A 16,983-nucleotide genomic window follows, 5' to 3' on the forward strand; every position below is an offset into this window, starting at 1 on the left:
AATAAGCCACCCCAAGGCAGAGGTGTCCGGCGCAGGGAAAGAATTCTGAGTGTCCCTAGTACCTTCCAGCATGGAGGGGTGAGGACCAGAAGCTGGAACTCCAGTGAAACTAGAGGGGAAAACCCCAATTTAGCTTCTCCCACCCAAGGCCAATAATCACAGGCAGAAAGACTAAAGAGAAACTGGATACCAAATAGGGTTTTTATTCGCTGTGACCAGGTTTCACTGACAGGAGGGGTAAGATCAGGAGATGTGGTAATATGTCTAATTTTATTGTTTTAAGTTATAAAGTAATGCTAAAAGTCAATTATTTCACTTCCAAATTCTTAGTGATTTTTTTGAGGTGGAAGAACAGAGACCATAACGCAACAAATAGGAAAAAAAAAAAAAAAAAAAAAAAAATATATATATATATATATATATATATATATATATATATATATGCTGTAAGACATAGCTTTGTTGTTCTATTTTAACACTTCCTTGGTGTTTTCAATTTTTCAATTTATATACATATATGTGTGTGTGCATATATATATATATATATGTATATATGTATATATATATGTGTGTGTATATATATATATATATATATATATATATATATAATGCAATAAATATAAATTTATAAACCTAACTCATAAAAGAAAGACTACCAGTCAGGACCAAAACAAAATAACACAAAATGAAATCACATATACTCTACAAAAATTGACGAATATTTCGGTTTATGAACGCCGTAAACTCAGAAATAAATGCTTTGGTTTTCGAACATGCCTTGAAGTCAAACATGTCACACGACTTCCTCTAAATGCAAGATGCTGAGACCTAGCTGTCAGCTATTTTTCGAACGTTTCAGAACTCGAACGGTCTTCCGGAATGGATTACGTTCGAAAACCGAGGTACCACTGTAAAAAGATGTTAGGAAGGTTGAAAGTAAAAAGAAGAGCAAAAATATTCCATTTCAATGTGCACAATAGAAATCTAGGTGTCAATATCATACATAGTTACATTCAGGGCCAAAAAAGAGAATTATGTCACAATAATATTGAATTGTATGCAATTTAAAAGTATTGTACTCAACAGAATTATTCAACATAAAAATATAACATTTTACAATACTCTCGTTCAATTGTTAGTAAACAATGCAGTAAAGATATAGCTGTCAAGAACTTTTATTTATTAAATGGCATAGCACTAATAAATAAAGAAAAAGCCAGGGTAAATAAAATAATAAATTTGTCAAAACACAAAATCATTAGAATACTTTAATATAGCTTTCTCACTCAATCCTGTGTAACAAGAAATTAAAGATGCATAAAATACAGAGACTTTAAATAATATAATTAATTAGATTGATTATATGTATAACACATACCTACATTAATAGAAAAAAACATGTCTTTATTTATATAGAAATATGTCTCCATGCCTTGCAAAGAAAGTTTACATCCTGTTTTATTGTCCATTTTCTTACATTATTTCACAAAGAAAATTCCAAATTAAAAAAGTAATTAATTAATTAAAACTAGCAGAAACCATGTTCTCCAACATGAATAGAGCCAAACTAGAAATATATAACAAATGGTTACTAACTGCCAGTAATAATGAGGAACAATTTTGGAATTATGAAAGTTCTTACCTAAATAATACTTTGGGCACAGAATAACTTAAGACAGCTCATGGAACTTCCTTAAAACAACAATTGTGATACTGTCATAGCTGATATCATAGAAAAATGTGTAGCCATTTAATAGTTTTAGTAATAAAAAATAAATAATAAAAACAAATGAATTAAGAATTCTATTCAATATTTTTTAAATAATTAAAGTCACCAAAAAGAATATTAAACATAGAATCATAAGTGAATTAAGAAGTTAAAACAGAAAAGCCGTATATAATTGATAGTGATACAAAAGATGATTCTTTGGGGAAGGGAAGAGAATAGAATACTAGAATAGAATGAAATAGAACAGAATGTTAATTAGTCCAGTAAAGAAAAACAAAACTAAACTAATGAAAGAAAATGGAAAAGGGAAGAAGTAAGAAGGGAAAAAAAATAGAGTAAAAGAAAGTACAAATATCCAATATGAGTATATAAAAGAAGGAACAGAATTATACAAACATATTATGACTCTGAAAACTGGAATAAAATGTGCTCTTTTCCAGGAAAATACAAATGATGAAAATGGATTCAAGAGGAGATATGTAAGAAAGCCTAAAGAGCTTTCCAAAAACTACACACTGTAAGGTACCTTATCCAAACTTTTTCTGGATGAACTTTTTCAAACACTGAATTTGAACTGATCCAGACTACAGAAATAGAAAAAAAAAAAAAAAAAAGGTCTCTCAGTTATTGTTTAAAAGCTAATACAATTCTGACATCAAAACCTAAAAGAGATAGCACAGAAAAAACTACAGACAACTCTCCCACATATTGATGCATAAGTGCTAAGCTAAAAAACTACCTTAATATTTAATAATATTTAATAATAATAATTAGCTTAAGAATAAATGAAGAAGAAGTGAGGTAACGCACCAATGTCAGCCAATTTTCTCAGTATCTTGCTTGGTCATAGGGTTCAACTGCGTTTCTGGGGCTAAGACCGGGGTCTTATCTAAAGGGACTGGAAGATCCTACTCAGTATCCAAAGCAGGGGTGAGCACTGGGACAAAGGCTAGGCCCAAAGTGCCGGCAAACTTGAGATGTTTGTGGACTGGAGGCTAGGAGTGAGGGGCAGGTGCCCAGACAGACAGATACTCCAGGCAGGTTTGGTTTTGGGAGGTTGGAAACTCCTCTGTGAATTATTCTGGGTTTCTGTGGTGAGTGGAGGGGAGTGCTAGCCCCTGGTCTTAGGGGTGCAATGGGGAATGAAGGCTGGGCTTCCAGTCCAGTGCAGAGATGCCGGAAAGGGGGGTGACTGCAGTGGCCTCAGATAGAGAGAACTCTCCTCTGAGCAGGAACGCCTTCATTAGCTAGTCAGGAGCCTGGAGCCCTGGGGTGGGAAGGGTCACAGTTCCTGAGTACACAGGAGATTTATCTTAGATGGCCTGGAGGCATTTTGAGGGGGGGAAAAAAAGTATAAAAAGTGAGAACATCAAAGCAGCATGAACAGACAAAGAGAACTGCACCATGTTTTGCAACTTACCATGCGTCTTTGCAGCTTTTAGCCTGTTTCTTATCAAGGTTTGGAATATGACCAACCTCAGGGACATGCCTCAGGCAGGCTGGGAATTAGGGAACACACCCCTCCCCTCTGTGCTCCCACCCTTCCACTATGACCAGTATGACGGGTCACAAAATAAGCCACATTTCAGACACCAGCCACCCGCCAGGCCAAGCTTTCCAACCTGAAGTCCAACTTGGCTTGGGCACATCCAGCCCAGGACCTCCCAGGGCCGTCTGAACCCATCCAAGCTGTGACATTGTCCTCCTCCTCTTCCCTCTGCTCTTTGTCACATTTAACTGTGTGGATTCTGCATCGTCCTCAAGGGCCTGGAGAAAGTGATTTGTGTGAATGACAAGGTAAAGCAGGGTTATGGGCAGAGCATGATTGATTCCCTGGGGCTTCATTGTAATAACTTTAATCTCCTGGAACTCATCTGGTATGAATTTAGGAACTGAACGGCGTTTTGCTGAAATTCCCCCTTAATGCAGCGCTGGCTCTGCTGGCCTTGGCGGTTATGGAGTTTGCCATGTTTATGATTTGGCCGCAGGCTCTGTATTAATGGGCCTTGAAAAGAGGGTGTGGAATGTGTAGGCACTTTTAGTGTGCTTTTGTTGAGGAGGAAGCAAACAGAAATATCTACCTTGAAGTGCATCTGGGCTCTGCCTTTCCTTAAAGAGAAGTAAATCACTTGTGCTTCCCGGTCCGCTGGGGTGGGGAAGCCTCTGGCAGCTGTAAGGTCTTTGAGTTCTCAGTGTGTGCACCTTGGGCGAGGAGGCAGGACTCTGCCCAGATCCTTCCACTGCTGCACCCATCAGGGCTGATAAAAAGGCCATGGGGGTTGGGGATCAGCCCCTCTATTTTAACAGCTGTCCTGGTCCCCTCACTAGACCTTGGGAGACCTGGGTCAGATTCCTTCCCCTGCTTACTGACTGGCCAGGTCACCATCCTCTCTCCCCACACCATCCCTCAGTCCATTTACCAAGTACTTCTTGGGGTGGCCTTATGGAAGGGTCCTCCTTGCTTTGCACCCACTGGGCTTTGAGGTATGAAGTCTGGGAGAGTGGAGACTATGCCCCAGTGACCGTGAGGTCAAGGTTACCTCTGAGCCTCCTTCAGAACCTCTTCTGCAAAGCCACCACCTGCAGCGAGACAGGCGCTGCATTATTGGGAAGAAGGGTCCACATTACCCCCATGCCAGGGGCTGCTGTAAGTAAATAGAAAACAAGCAGACAGGCTGGCCCCGATAATGCTGATAGTGCCGTGTGGTGACCAGCTGAGAAAGTCAGAATCGTGCTGTATGCACCGTGCACAGTACTTCACACTCACAGAGCACTTTACATGTACCTATCCCTTGCAGCAAAGGCCTCGACTCGCCTATTTGTAGGTGAGGACATTGGCACGCAGGCTCAGCATTGCCTCTCCCTGGCACAGAGCAGGTGGAGCTGCTCCCTGACAGACACAGGAAGGATGTCCGCACAGGCTTCCATCAGACAGCCCGGATTTACCCCTGGCCACTCACCAGCTCCAGGCTTGCACAAGTTAATGTCTCCTAGGCCCATGTCTTTCTTAGGTTAACAACTGGCAATAAAATTGCCTGCTTCCTAGAGTTTGTGAGTCAATTAAAATAGGTAATATACGCCTGTTTCCAAGGAGCATGCCAACACAGAGCAGATGCTCAATAAACCTAACCTAAGTTTACCTCCCCATTTCCTCCACTACTGTGGTTCATGCACTGAATCATCCCACTGATATTAAAAGACAGTAACCAGAAGAGAATGGTCACCCCGTGGACTCACTGACATGACTGTGTGACTGCTGGGAATACTCAGACCTGGCTCCCGGGTCACCTAGTGGCTGATGTCACCCACGCCGTCCTTATCTGGTAGTGTCTACTGTGAGCTCACAACTGAGGGGCCTGTGTGGACCTGGAATTCCAAAACCCACGGAGCAGCCATGTGAGTCCCCCACTGCCATTCTTCACCCAGGCTGGGCCTTGCCAGGTCATTTGACCCAGAGGAAGGGCATCATTGCCTCTGACCAGAATTCTGAGTAACCTATTAGGTTTAAAAACAAAATCCAGCAGTAAGAAATACGGAGGGAGAAAACCAGCTGTGAGAGCCCAGACCAGGTTCTGACCTTGGCCGCTCCCTGCTCCTGCTGCTGCAAGTTCTGCCTCTGGGCCTGGGCCTCATGCACAGCCTAGTAGTAGCTGCAGTCTGAAGGGGGGACGGGGTTTAAAATACAAGGACCCTCCGTCAGGATCAGGAGAGCAGCCACACAATCCAGATGTACTACAGTCCTGGTTGAGCTGCTGTCACCGAGATCACAGGGGTCTGGACCTCAGCAGGCAGCTGGGCTGCAGAGGGTCTCCAGGGGCAGCCCTCAGCCAGGGGTGCTCTCAGCCATCCTCCCACCTCCACGTTGTCTGTCCCCTCTGCCTGCTCAGGGGCCCACTGAAGCCCCCACGTGCCTCAAGGCCAAACCCAGGGGCGAAATATGGGAGGGGGACCACACACACCCTGTTTATGGAGCAACTGCTCTTCTCCCACTTCAAATATCTGGAAAGGGAAAGAAAGGGAGATCTCACCTTTCCTGGGGCAGGTCTACCCTTCCCTTCTTTCAACTATTAAATTCCCCTGACTTAATTCAGTGGAGTTTTAGTTACTCGTGACTGTTAAAATTGACAAATACAAAATTCCCTAGCAAAAGGTTTGTAGACATTCTGCTCTAACAAGCTGGTGGAATTTTTATATTCCTGCTGTTTCCATCATAAAAGTTTCTTAAAATTATGTTTCATCTAAAACCAGGCCAAATCACCAGTCTGAAAGATGTCCCTTGAAACTTCACTGGGGACCCTGAGATGTTACATAGGTCCCACTCACACAGCTTATCCAAGTTGGCCGCCCACATCCATGAACCTCTTCTGGGCATGGGTTCCTCTCCCAATTCACATCCAGTGCCTAACTGACCAGGTTCCCCTTCTAACAGAAAACCCTTCCTGAGACATGGCTTGGCAAGGCAAGGGTAGACTGTGGTAGATGCAGAGATGGGCTACCAGGCTTCCTTTGGGCCTGAAGGACTTGTTTCTCCCAAGCACTGGGGGTGCCATTGGCTGATGGACACCTGGCAGCCACCCTCTGCTGGAGAGAGCAGCCTCACCCACAGCCATGCCTCTTCCCAGGGCAGTGGCATCCAGAAACTCATCTGGTGAAAGCATGAGGGCCCTCTTCCCTCAGAGTTAGGGCTCCCATGGGGACCTTTTAAGGCTGCATCACAGTTTAGCTTCTCCCTTTGCCCAATCCAGCTTCTTTTCCTCCCACACTGATCATCCTTGGGAGTACATTGTGTATGTTACAAAAATACAGATATAAGACAGATATAAGTCTGTGATCCCAATGGTCCTAGGTGCAAACATTCTCAGAGGCTCCCTCTTGCCTCCAGGACTCAGTAGCATTCCTAGCTGTGGTCCAATGGGTCCAACCATGAAGGTTCAGGTCACCTGGGCAGGTTCTGCCAGAGCTCAACTGGCTGGAATCAGATGGCTGAGAGGGTGTCGGAGAGAAGAGCAAAGTGATATTAAGCCGTAAGTGGAGGGAAGGTGGTGCTGGAGCGGGAATTCTGGTTCCTGGACCAGGCTCCTCTGCCTGAGTCTGAGATGGCCAAACACAGTGGTACAGGTAGACGGGAGCTCTGTGAGGCATCTCATCCTGTGGCAGAGTGTGGCACAGATGAGAAAGCAGTGCCGCTTCACATAGAACAGGGACAAGCACAGCTTCGTCCCTGGCAGCTAGAAAATGGGCACCTTGAGAAGTCTGGGGCTCAGCCTGTGACACTGATGATTACTTTAGGGTTGGTTCCAGCAGCATGACCAGTGTCAACATGTCCTCACATAGCTTTCATGGACCCTGACATGAAAGCGTGAGGGAGCAGGGGCACTGTGAGTGGGGGCTCCAGTGAAAGGGAGAAGAGTTACTGTTTCCTACAGATAAAAACCCATTTGTGCCCACCAGCTAGGAGGGAGGGGACACTGAGAACTGAAGAATTCCTCTGTACTCTTTGGTCAGACACTCAAGCTTTCTGTGAGCTGGTCACAACCTGCCTCACTGCTTAGCCCTATGATTTCCCCTCATGCATCTGCTACTTCACCAAATTAGGATCCTGCTGTCCCCAGCGTGCCCCCAGTGTCCTCAACCTCTCCGTTGCTCCCCCAAACCTCTCCCTCCACCCACCTCCTCTCTACTGTTTACACCATTGCAGTCTTGGACATTTCACTGGAATACACCCTCCTTCATCCAACTGTTCAAAGTGCCTTGTGATTTGCCTCTCCTCCACACTCCACCCTCTCCCTGCTCCTCTCCTGGGACATAGGCGTATTCTTGTAACTCAAGACCCCAAGCTCAGCCACTGAGATGGCCCCTCCACCTGCCCTGAGAGGGTTTGTGCAGCATGGAAGGAGGGGAAAGCCCAGGATTTGTGGTTAAATGTGAATTCAAATCCCATCGTTTCCACTTACTGGTGATAAACTCCCTGAGCCCAGGCCTTGTCCGCAGCAGAGGGACGTGCCAGCACACGTAGGCACAGGTGGACTCCAAGGACTTTCCCTCCAGGTAGTAGAAGAGCTTTGCGGGGTTTGGGCTGTCCGCTCTTACTTCTGCTTGGAAGCCATACCCTTGGGCTCGGCTCCCGCCAGATCTCCAGTCACCTCCTGAAAGGGAAGGAGGAAGAACCCAGGTGACAGCTGGGGAGGGAGTGTGCCCTCACCACTGCAGGCACAGTGGAGGCAAGGGACACCCAGGACGGCACTAGAGAATAAAAAGGGCAGTCCCGGTGCTCAGATGTGACTGATGGCATTGCCAAGATGACTTTGTTTGTGTGGCCACTTAGGGAAGGCAAATACATGGGGCGGGGAGAGAGGGCCCAGGAGGCTTTTGAGCACCCAAAGACAAGACTGGAGGTGACTTTCCTCAACGCAGACCCTTCCATGGTTGCTGGCCCTTCTCACCATTAACCCACCCTCCCGGAGCCAACATACGAGAGGCAGAAAGTGTGGGGTTCATACCCATGCTGGGCTACAAAGCATTCCAAATTTGCAGCCACATAAGCCAATGGGTTCTGTCCAAGGGGCAGGGTGTTGGGTATAGATTGTGACTGACTGCAATGCTGAGTGCATCCTTTTTCTCCTTGGCATTGATCTGAACTGAACTTTGCATCCGCTAAGCACTCCAATCAGTCCTGCTGTGGACACTGCTGCCCCAGGCCCTCTGAGGAGGTGGAGGAGGCAGGCTAGCAAGGTAAAGGCTCTTTCCCGGGGCACTCTGGGTGCGAACACCCACTGGTGTCCCTCCTCTCTGGGAGAGGACCATGTCCTCCTGAGCCTGAAATTGGAAGCAGACCACTGTGACGGCTGACAGGTGGCTTTCTGTCCGGTGCAGCTTCTTCCCTTTACTTATCTGCAAACTAAACACATTTAAACACATTTACCATCTGGCAACCTGGGGAGATAGAGTTCAAACTTTGCAGACACAGAGCATTTCTGCCTGAATAAGCAAATTCTTTTTTTTTTTTTTTAAATATTTTTATTTGGTCCCCTGTCAATCCTAGAGTTAATCTAGCTGTTCACAGCCTGGGCTACCTCCTGGCCCAGATGTACTTTGGGGCAAGAACAGGCACGCACCTGGGCTGGCTGAATGGGGGAAGAAAAAAGGAATGTCTCACTTCTGTGGCCTGGGAGGGAGATGACCGGTCTTGTTTAGGGATGGAGGATGAAGCAGGTGGTAGTGCACTCAGCTTGGCCCTGCCGTCACTGCTCTCCCTGGGGTCCAGAAATCAGAGGATTGCCCCAACAAGGCAGGCTGATGGGTACACACTAGCCCCTTCTCCTCCAACTGGGATGTTGTTTCTAGAAAACTATTCCTACCCTGGACCTTCTCTCAGGCCTTGCCCTTCCCCTCCCCCAATGCTAACTGAGAGCTGATCCTGGGTAAAGAGACCAATTTATCTCTGCTCCTATCTCCCATGGATCCTAGGCCTGCAGACAGCCTGGTTCTCTTGGAAACCATGATTGCCCAAATTCCAGTGGTTGGAGCTTACAGAAAACAAACTCCCATTTAAGAACCTGTTAAAGGACCAAGCTGAAGGCAGCAAAGGGGTAGGGGTGAGCAGCAGGGGCTCAAAACCTGTTTTCCCTGACATCAGGTCTAACCCTGGGGGCCAATTGTATGCAGACACCTGCCTGAAAAGCCCATGTTGAGATTGTGGTGGCTTCAGAACCAGAGAGAGCCTTCAGGAGGCAGGCAGTGCTCATTGGGAGCAAACTATTTTTCCAGTGTCTTGCTAAGGTTAAATCTGCAGCTGGATGAGTTGCTTCTTGCTGGTGGCACTCAGCCCTCAACATCTGCACCAGCCTTTAGAGATCATGCAGCTAAGGGTGTGACAGCCCCCAGCATCCTGCATCTCTACGCATCACATGAGCAACTTCCTGGATCTCTGAGTCCTGGATTCCTCAGCACAAAATGGGGATGAGTATCTGGCCTTACTGCAGTTCAGGGAGAGAGAAATGCATATGACTGCTGCTTGGTAACCCAACGAGAGCTATAAGCTGAGAAGAGGTCAAACATTTTAAAATCATGTAACAATAAATGCTGGTATTCCCTGCACTTACATAGTGCCACCCCAGAGCTTCTCACTTCACCACAAGGGAAGAGCAGATCCTGCCCGCCTTTCAGCTTCTCTGACTGTCCAAGCCCATTTGAGTCACTCCAGTCTAAGAACCTGACATGTGGGCATGGCCTTAGCTGTGTGGATTTTGGGTCTGCGAGGGCAAGGATGAGGAAGGCCCTCTTGAGGAGCCCAGAGAGCCACGCCTGGAGCCCCCCAGGAAGATGCTGGTGGGCATGGAGCAGTGGGAGAACCCTGTCTGGGGCCCACACTACAGCACCCAGCCAGCCTGGGCCTCCCAGGCCCTGCAGAGCCCATGGCAGGCCACAGACACAGATCAAAAGGACCCAGCCTCATTCTGACCTTCATGGTCAGCTCTTCTGTAGGATTATGAAATTGTCTCCTCTGGGCTGTCAGGCAGATCTTAACTGTAACATTACAGACCTGTGCCCCACACCAGCTAATACACCTGCGATGGGTGGAGGGCAGAGGGAGTCTTCACTTACACTCCCAAAGCATTTCAATGCCAGGCACTTCCACATGCAGACTAGGGCCAGGAAGGGAAACACGCAGGCCCTCTTGTGAGCCCTGGTCAGAGTCTAGTCTGCATCACCAGCTCACACCATGTTGGGAAGTCCCTTCACACTCCCAGCCTGGGAGTCTGCGTCTGAAGAGTGGGGTGAACATGCTTACCTACAGTGCTGATGGGGAGCCTGAGGAGCTGGGGCATGCGCTGTCCATGCGGTCATCTGGGTCTGTCTGACATTAGGCCGTACTGCAGCTGTCACCACACACAGGACTTGCAGGCTCATGTGGCTGCCTCAAGAGGCGGCTTGCCACTTGGTCCCGGGAGAAAGATGCCCGTATGTCTAAGTTGAAGCTTTGATTTCCCTTCAGACTTCAAGGTCTTTGCCGGCTGGAATGGGCTCTTTCTACCGAGGTTGCACGAGACGGTCATACAGCTACGACTACCATCTGTATAGCGCTATATCAAAAAGATGGGCCTTCGGACAGCTCTGGGACAAATCACAGCCGATAACTGCACCAACCAGGGGTTCTGTTGGCCCAGGTGCAAACTGAGGCTATCCATCTGGGCTGGTTATAGCAGGGACCTTCACTCCATCCAGCCAGGACCCCGTGGTGTGCTTTTCTTGGCACACTGTGGGCAGGGTGCCTGACGCCTCCTGAGTTATGGGCACTTGGGGTTTAGGCTTCCTGCTCAAAATCTCAACTCCAGTCAACTGGTAGACAGAATTATACCCACACTGACCTGCTGAAGAAGCTGCAGAAGTAAATACTGCCTCGGGTCAGAGCCCCTCCTGGAATCTCAGAACTTTGTTGAAAGCTGCCGAGGCAGGGGTAATACATCACCACCACTCGCCTCTGTTTACAACCGGCTAATGCCTTTTATTACGGCCTCTCTCTATCCTGAATATTTGTTTTATTGCCCCTGTAGGGAGATTTTTCCATTTGGCAAAAATCATCAGATGGTTTCAGTCATGTTAACAACTGCTCATTAAATGCAGAGGAGTAAACACAGAAATAAAGCTTTACTTCTTTTCTATTTTTTTTCCTTTTTTGTAATTAATGAAAGAAAATCACGGATTGGGTGGTAGAGGGTGAAGAGTGCTCAGATGTTGCTGTCCTTGGATCCTGTCTGGGCAGGCATTCCTCAGGAAGCTCTCCCTGCCCTTCAGAGAGGAGAAGGGCGATGGTTTCAGTCTGTTTCAAGGTGAGGGCTTGCTGTGTGATCTGTGAGTTTTGGTCTCTTGATGCTTGATTATTCTTCCCCTGTGGTCCAGAAAGTAGGAGGCACATCTTTCTGTTCCTGGGGGAAATAAGGCTCAGAGCTAGACAACCTGGAGATTATTGGTTTGAAATGGTTAGAGGAGAGAGCCAAGTGGATGGGTGTGTGGATGGATGAATGGATGGATGGATGGATGGGTAGGTGGGTGAGTGGATATATGTATGTATGAACAGACTGGAGGTTGGATATGAAAATGGAATGGGCGGGTGGATGGATGGGCAGGTGGATGGATGGATGCACTTGTGGCGGGTGGATGGATGGGTGGTTGGACAGAAGAATGCACAGATGAATGAATGGAAGGTTAGAGTGCAGATTTAGGAAATCAATACAGCACCTCTTGGTGACACAGCCTAGGGCTCTGAGGCAAAACTTGGGTACTCCACAGAGACAAAGGGAGCCTGGCTGCAATCAACCAGCCTGGCTGCAAACAGAAATTTCATTCTGGGAATATAAAAAGAGAAATGTCGCTGGAAGCTGAAAGCCAGTGAGGCTTCATGGGTGAGGCCTAAACTCTGAGTCAGCATCCTGGATTGCATTGTCAAAGAAAGGGAAAGGAAGGATGGTAGGAAGGAAGGAAGGAAAGAAGGAAGGAAGGAAGGCAAAAAAGAAGGAAGGAAGGAAAGACCCTAATTTTTAAAGTCATTATTTGACAAAATATCCCCAGACAAAAATACCTTTTAATGATCAATTTGTTTTACCTTCACAGTCTGCTTCTGAGCAGTGGGGTAGGGGAGTGGGTTCCTTAGATGCACTGAGCAATCTTCCCCACTTGAGTTCATCTCCCATTTAAATACCCTGGGCTAGGCTGCCAGTGGGGCCTGCCTTTGCACTTGGCCTTGAAAGCCTGTCTGGGCAGCCTCCATGTGCGGTCTTGTCCAGTGCACCAGTGCAGCAGGACTCCAGACTCCCAGCCACAGGTGGAGAAAGAAGTACAAGTCCGTCCTCTGAACGAGAGCGCCAGCAGGGCTGGAATCCTGGCTCCTCTGACGCAGGGACCAGCTGTGCGGGCAGCAGGCCCAGCTCCTCCTCTAAGAACCACCGCAGCAGCTCTGGTCCTCTTTCGTGGTATGCAGTTCCCTCTGGAGCCGGATACTGCTCATGTGATGTTCATTCCTGGGACAATGGCTCCTCCTCTTCCCCACACACAGTGCACGTGCTGCCTGTAACAGAAGGAAGGGTGCCAGGCTTGGCTTCATATCCACCTGCCCTGACCAGAGGGAGAGGAAGACTGCTGAGGGTAGGGATGCATCTTTTTCCTTGGGCATGACCAGAACTATTTCTGGAAAGTCAGGGTTGGGGCTAGTGACCTGACAGCAGAAAGCAGAGTAAAAAGTATCATCCCCGTACTGCTTCACTGCACCACTTTCCAGCATGAAAACACTCTGTTGTGATGAGCCTCAAGAAATCCCCTCCCTGCGAAAGTGGGCAACTTCAGGAATTTCCTTCCCAGTAGCCTTCCCATCGTCTGTCCACATGTCCTGAAGGCCCAGCAAGAAAGTCCACTGAGAAGGGCTCGCTTGTGCTGGGAAGAGCATATACTCTGCAAGATGGTTGCCAGACTCAGCAAATAAAAATCCTGGACATCTAGTTAAACTTGAATTTCAGATAAACAATGAATGACTCTTTTTAGTATAAGAATATCTCATGCAATATTTGGAACACATTCACACTAAAAATTAAATCAAATTAAAATTAAAAAAAAAAGACTCATTGCTTATCTGAAATTCAAATTCAACTGGGTGTCCTGTGTTTTATATGACAAACCCACTCTTCTATCTTTCACCAGCAACAGCCTTACTCTGGAACCAAGATGAATTGATTTTAATCCCGACTTTGCCAAGCAGCAGCTGTGTGATCTTAACTCCCAAACTTGGGGTTAACATTGACTGCATCCCATAGGTAGATGTGAGGATAAAGGAGATGTGAGTAACTCCTTTATAAATATTACATATTCCCCCAGGGGATATGTAATATTACCTGGGGTAATATTACACTTCCTATCACCTGGGGTTCCTGGTAGTAGCAGAGGCTTGCTCCAATTCTAGAAACTTCCAAGGACTCCAGATGCTGAGACAAGTTTGCCCAGAGACAAGGGTAACAGGAGAGAGGGATGGGGTTAGGAATGGCAGAGCAGATCTGGACTTGAATCCACTTATTTGGTGATAGGGTGCAGGCAGAGTTGAGTCAGTGTGTGGGAGCTCGTATGGGGACTGGGGGCACAGCCTTGATGCCTCAGGGCCCTTGGGTCTGATTTGCCCTAGAACACTCGCCCTGGTTGTCCATGCTCCTGGAGGAAGTCCCAGAAAAAACCACGCATGCTTTAGGAGTGTCAGTCGAGGGATTCTTGGGCACAGCCACCATAGATGGAGATCTGGCCTGCTGGATGATGTGCACACTCACCTAGGGTGAGCCATGTTCCACAGCCAGCCATATTCCTGCACTCAGCCCTGCCTGGGCGAGCCCTGGCTCAGTCTCCGGGCTCCTTTCCTCCGTGATGGCCTGGGGCTCATGGAACTTGCTCCTGATGCCAGTTTGGGATCCAGTCAAGGAAAACATAGCCAACCCTATAGCTTCTGAGCCCTGGCCTGGAGTACAAGACTCCAAGAGGGGCATACAAGACGTCCGTGACTTATGTCCTTGCACAAGCTCCCAGGCCTTGCTGATATTCCAGAATCCAGATGCTGGTCCCAGAGAGTTGTGCCTTTGCCGCTGTCCAGCTCTGCCATGTTGGCCAAAGCCTTCAACCACTTTGAGTGTGGGATCCTTGTCTTCACAGCTGAGATATTAGGGCTTATTTTGTGAGTTCAGTCTTTGTAAGAACCAATGTGGCAAATTCAGAGACAACAACTTGAAGTTCTACGTAAATATCTTCCTGAAGGCCTCTCTGTGTCAAGTGGTTTCATACTTGTGTATCCCAGTACCAACCCTGAGAACTAGTACACCCATTCCACCCATGACAGCACAGAGGCTCTGAGGATTTGTCTTTCTCACAGGGCCTCCTGGTTCCCAGGCTAGGACACCTACTCATGAACCCTAAGCAAGATGTGAAAGGTGGGAGAGCAGAGGTTGGGGTGTGTGTGTGTGTGTGTGTGTGTGTGTGTTGGGGGTTACAGCACACGCTGCTATCTCTTGGCTGTGCCCCTCTTGGCCTAAGTCAAAGCTACAAGAAGGAGGACTCATAGTTGGAGTGGTAGGGACCTGGACGTCCAGGGCCGCGGGGAGGGACCTCACATGTCCCCACACTCTTTCTAGGACCAGAGCACTCCTTAGTGAGCCTTTTCCAGCCTCACCTGGATGACATGTGATTTTGCTTTACTGCTTTGGGACCAAATGGTTTGTTTAAAAAGGGAAAGGAAGTGCCAAATAATACCAAAAAAAAAAAAAAAAAAAAAAAAAAATGTTTTTCATTTAGGCAGCATTTTCAAACTTTGGATCTTTTTGTATCGCTGTCTGATTTTTGATATACTCCCAACCACCTATATTATCACATACTATATTATTTAAATCTACTTACTCTTTAAAACTTAAACCATATAATAAGAAATGAAATCAATCCTGAGCAATATCTGAAACATCTGCTTTAATGTGCCAGTTATACTTTTTTTCTCATTATTTTTAAACATAAATATATAAATCTCTGTTTTTAAAAAGAATGTTTTCATAGTACCACCTAAAGTTGCTGGTTACACACTGAAAAACAATTATTTGGTGCAAACCTTCAACTTTGTACCGAGGTCCTTTCCCAAAAACCCAACTATTGAGCCCTGAGGAAGCGAACGGCCCAGGTTGGGCAGAGGCCCTTGGCTAGGCACTGCACGGGCCCCAGGGCTTTCGCTGCAATAACACACAATCCGGCCATAGACACGCACCTGCCTTTTAACTCGACAGCCAGACCCCTGCCTCCCTCCCGCCCTGAACTCCACATGACTAAGAGGTCCCCAAGGAGCAGCAGCGCTGATGCTGGGTGTGAGAGATCCAGCGATCTCACAGGAAAGGTGGCATTGCTTTGGTCCTTGATGGGAAACTGAGCTCCCTGGAAGAGAAAGAAAAGAAAGGTGGAGTCTTTCCAGCAGAGACAGTGGTATAAGCAAAGGGCAGGAGAAAGGGTGGGGGCTCTGCTGCTCTGGATTTGGGAGGTGCCCCTGTGGCTGAGCCCAGGTAACAAAGGTACGATCTGATGTTCCCTGGCCCCCAGAATGTTGGCCTGCACAGAGTTACGAATTCCAATAGCTTGCTAACTGAAAAATTATGGAGACACCTATAATACAGGTCTTTGGCTTCCCTACTTAGGATCATAATTCCCTCCCCCTCCCTGAGCTCCATTTTCCCACAGCACTTAATCACTTTCTACCTTCTATAGATTCTAGTTACTTATGTTTAGTGCAGTTTTCCTCTCCTTCCCCCAAACACCCCCCATATAAACTCCAGGAGGACACGGGTTTGGGTGGCTTTTGTGCTTCCATTACTAAAATATTTCAAAACTTAGCCCGTGTCTTGCACATAGTAGGTGTTCAGTATGTATTTTAGTAAATGGATGGTGAAAGTGGTGGACTCTGACGTGTTTCACAGTAATATCGGTCCTGGGGTCTCAGGGCACCTCCAGGAAGGAGGCCCTGGTTCCCCTCCGCCCCAGCCCACGCGGCCCCTCCTGGTGGCTCCCGTGGGCTGTGGGAACAACACCTGATTTTGCGGCAAGAAGGAGGCAAGCAAGAGGCTTTGACATTTGCTTTGGCCAGACTAGCAGGCAAGGCTCCACACGGCTTCCCCAGGCTCCAGACTCCTTAAGTCCCGGCCGTCCCACTTACGGCAGAGCCCACAGCTTTACCCGGCTTCTCAGTGATGTGGGAAGAGCCTGAGCCTTAGTCCACGAAGACCGGGGGCGGGAGGCAGCCGGAGCGCGCCACGAGTGGGCGAGCCGGAGGAAGAGGGGTGGGAGATTTTACCACCAGAGGGCGACCGAGCCCAGTCGCCGCTCTCTAGTGTCCACAGCCTGCCGGGGCTCCAGAGATAGAAGCGCCCCAGCTCTCCTGCGAAGAAGTGGAGGCCAAGGAGTGCGAGGACTGTTTTCTCCGCTGGATTATTAGTTTCCTCACAGGCAGGAACCAATTCAGTGGGATTCCCAGCACTATGTTCAGAAGAGGGTTCAGCACAGGAGTGAATGAATTAATGCATTAATGAATGAATGACGATGAGTGGTTTCACAGCACACTTAATTGGGCACTGAAGTAGTTTTGGAAAAATAGACACAAAAGACACTCATCCCCACGACTGGAGTCCCAGAGCTCCTGCAGCTTCCTGCTGACCGACTCCACCGGTGGCCCCCAGCTGGAGCAGCTGAGCCCAGGCCCT

At 47.7% G+C, this 16,983-nt stretch overlaps 1 long non-coding RNA gene across 2 annotated transcripts; it reads right to left on the reverse strand.

Moving 5' to 3' along the window:
• Positions 1-679: 679 nt before the first annotated feature.
• Positions 680-13,063, reverse strand: LOC148755197 (uncharacterized). 2 transcript variants are annotated; one of them, XR_016018940.1, is made up of 4 exons: positions 12,333-13,063; positions 10,521-11,655; positions 7,684-8,627; positions 680-4,309 (listed from the first exon to the last, which is right to left on the reverse strand). It is a non-coding gene; the product is annotated as an uncharacterized LOC148755197 (long non-coding RNA). The 2 variants fall into 2 exon arrangements; XR_016018939.1 differs by having other exon boundaries at positions 680-8,627.
• Positions 13,064-16,983: the final 3,920 nt, after the last annotated feature.

The sequence above is a fragment of the Rhinolophus sinicus genome, chromosome 15, assembly GCF_057876585.1.
Source record: "Rhinolophus sinicus isolate RSI-liver-muscle chromosome 15, RSI-T2T, whole genome shotgun sequence".
Classification (NCBI taxonomy): Eukaryota; Metazoa; Chordata; class Mammalia; order Chiroptera; family Rhinolophidae; genus Rhinolophus; species Rhinolophus sinicus.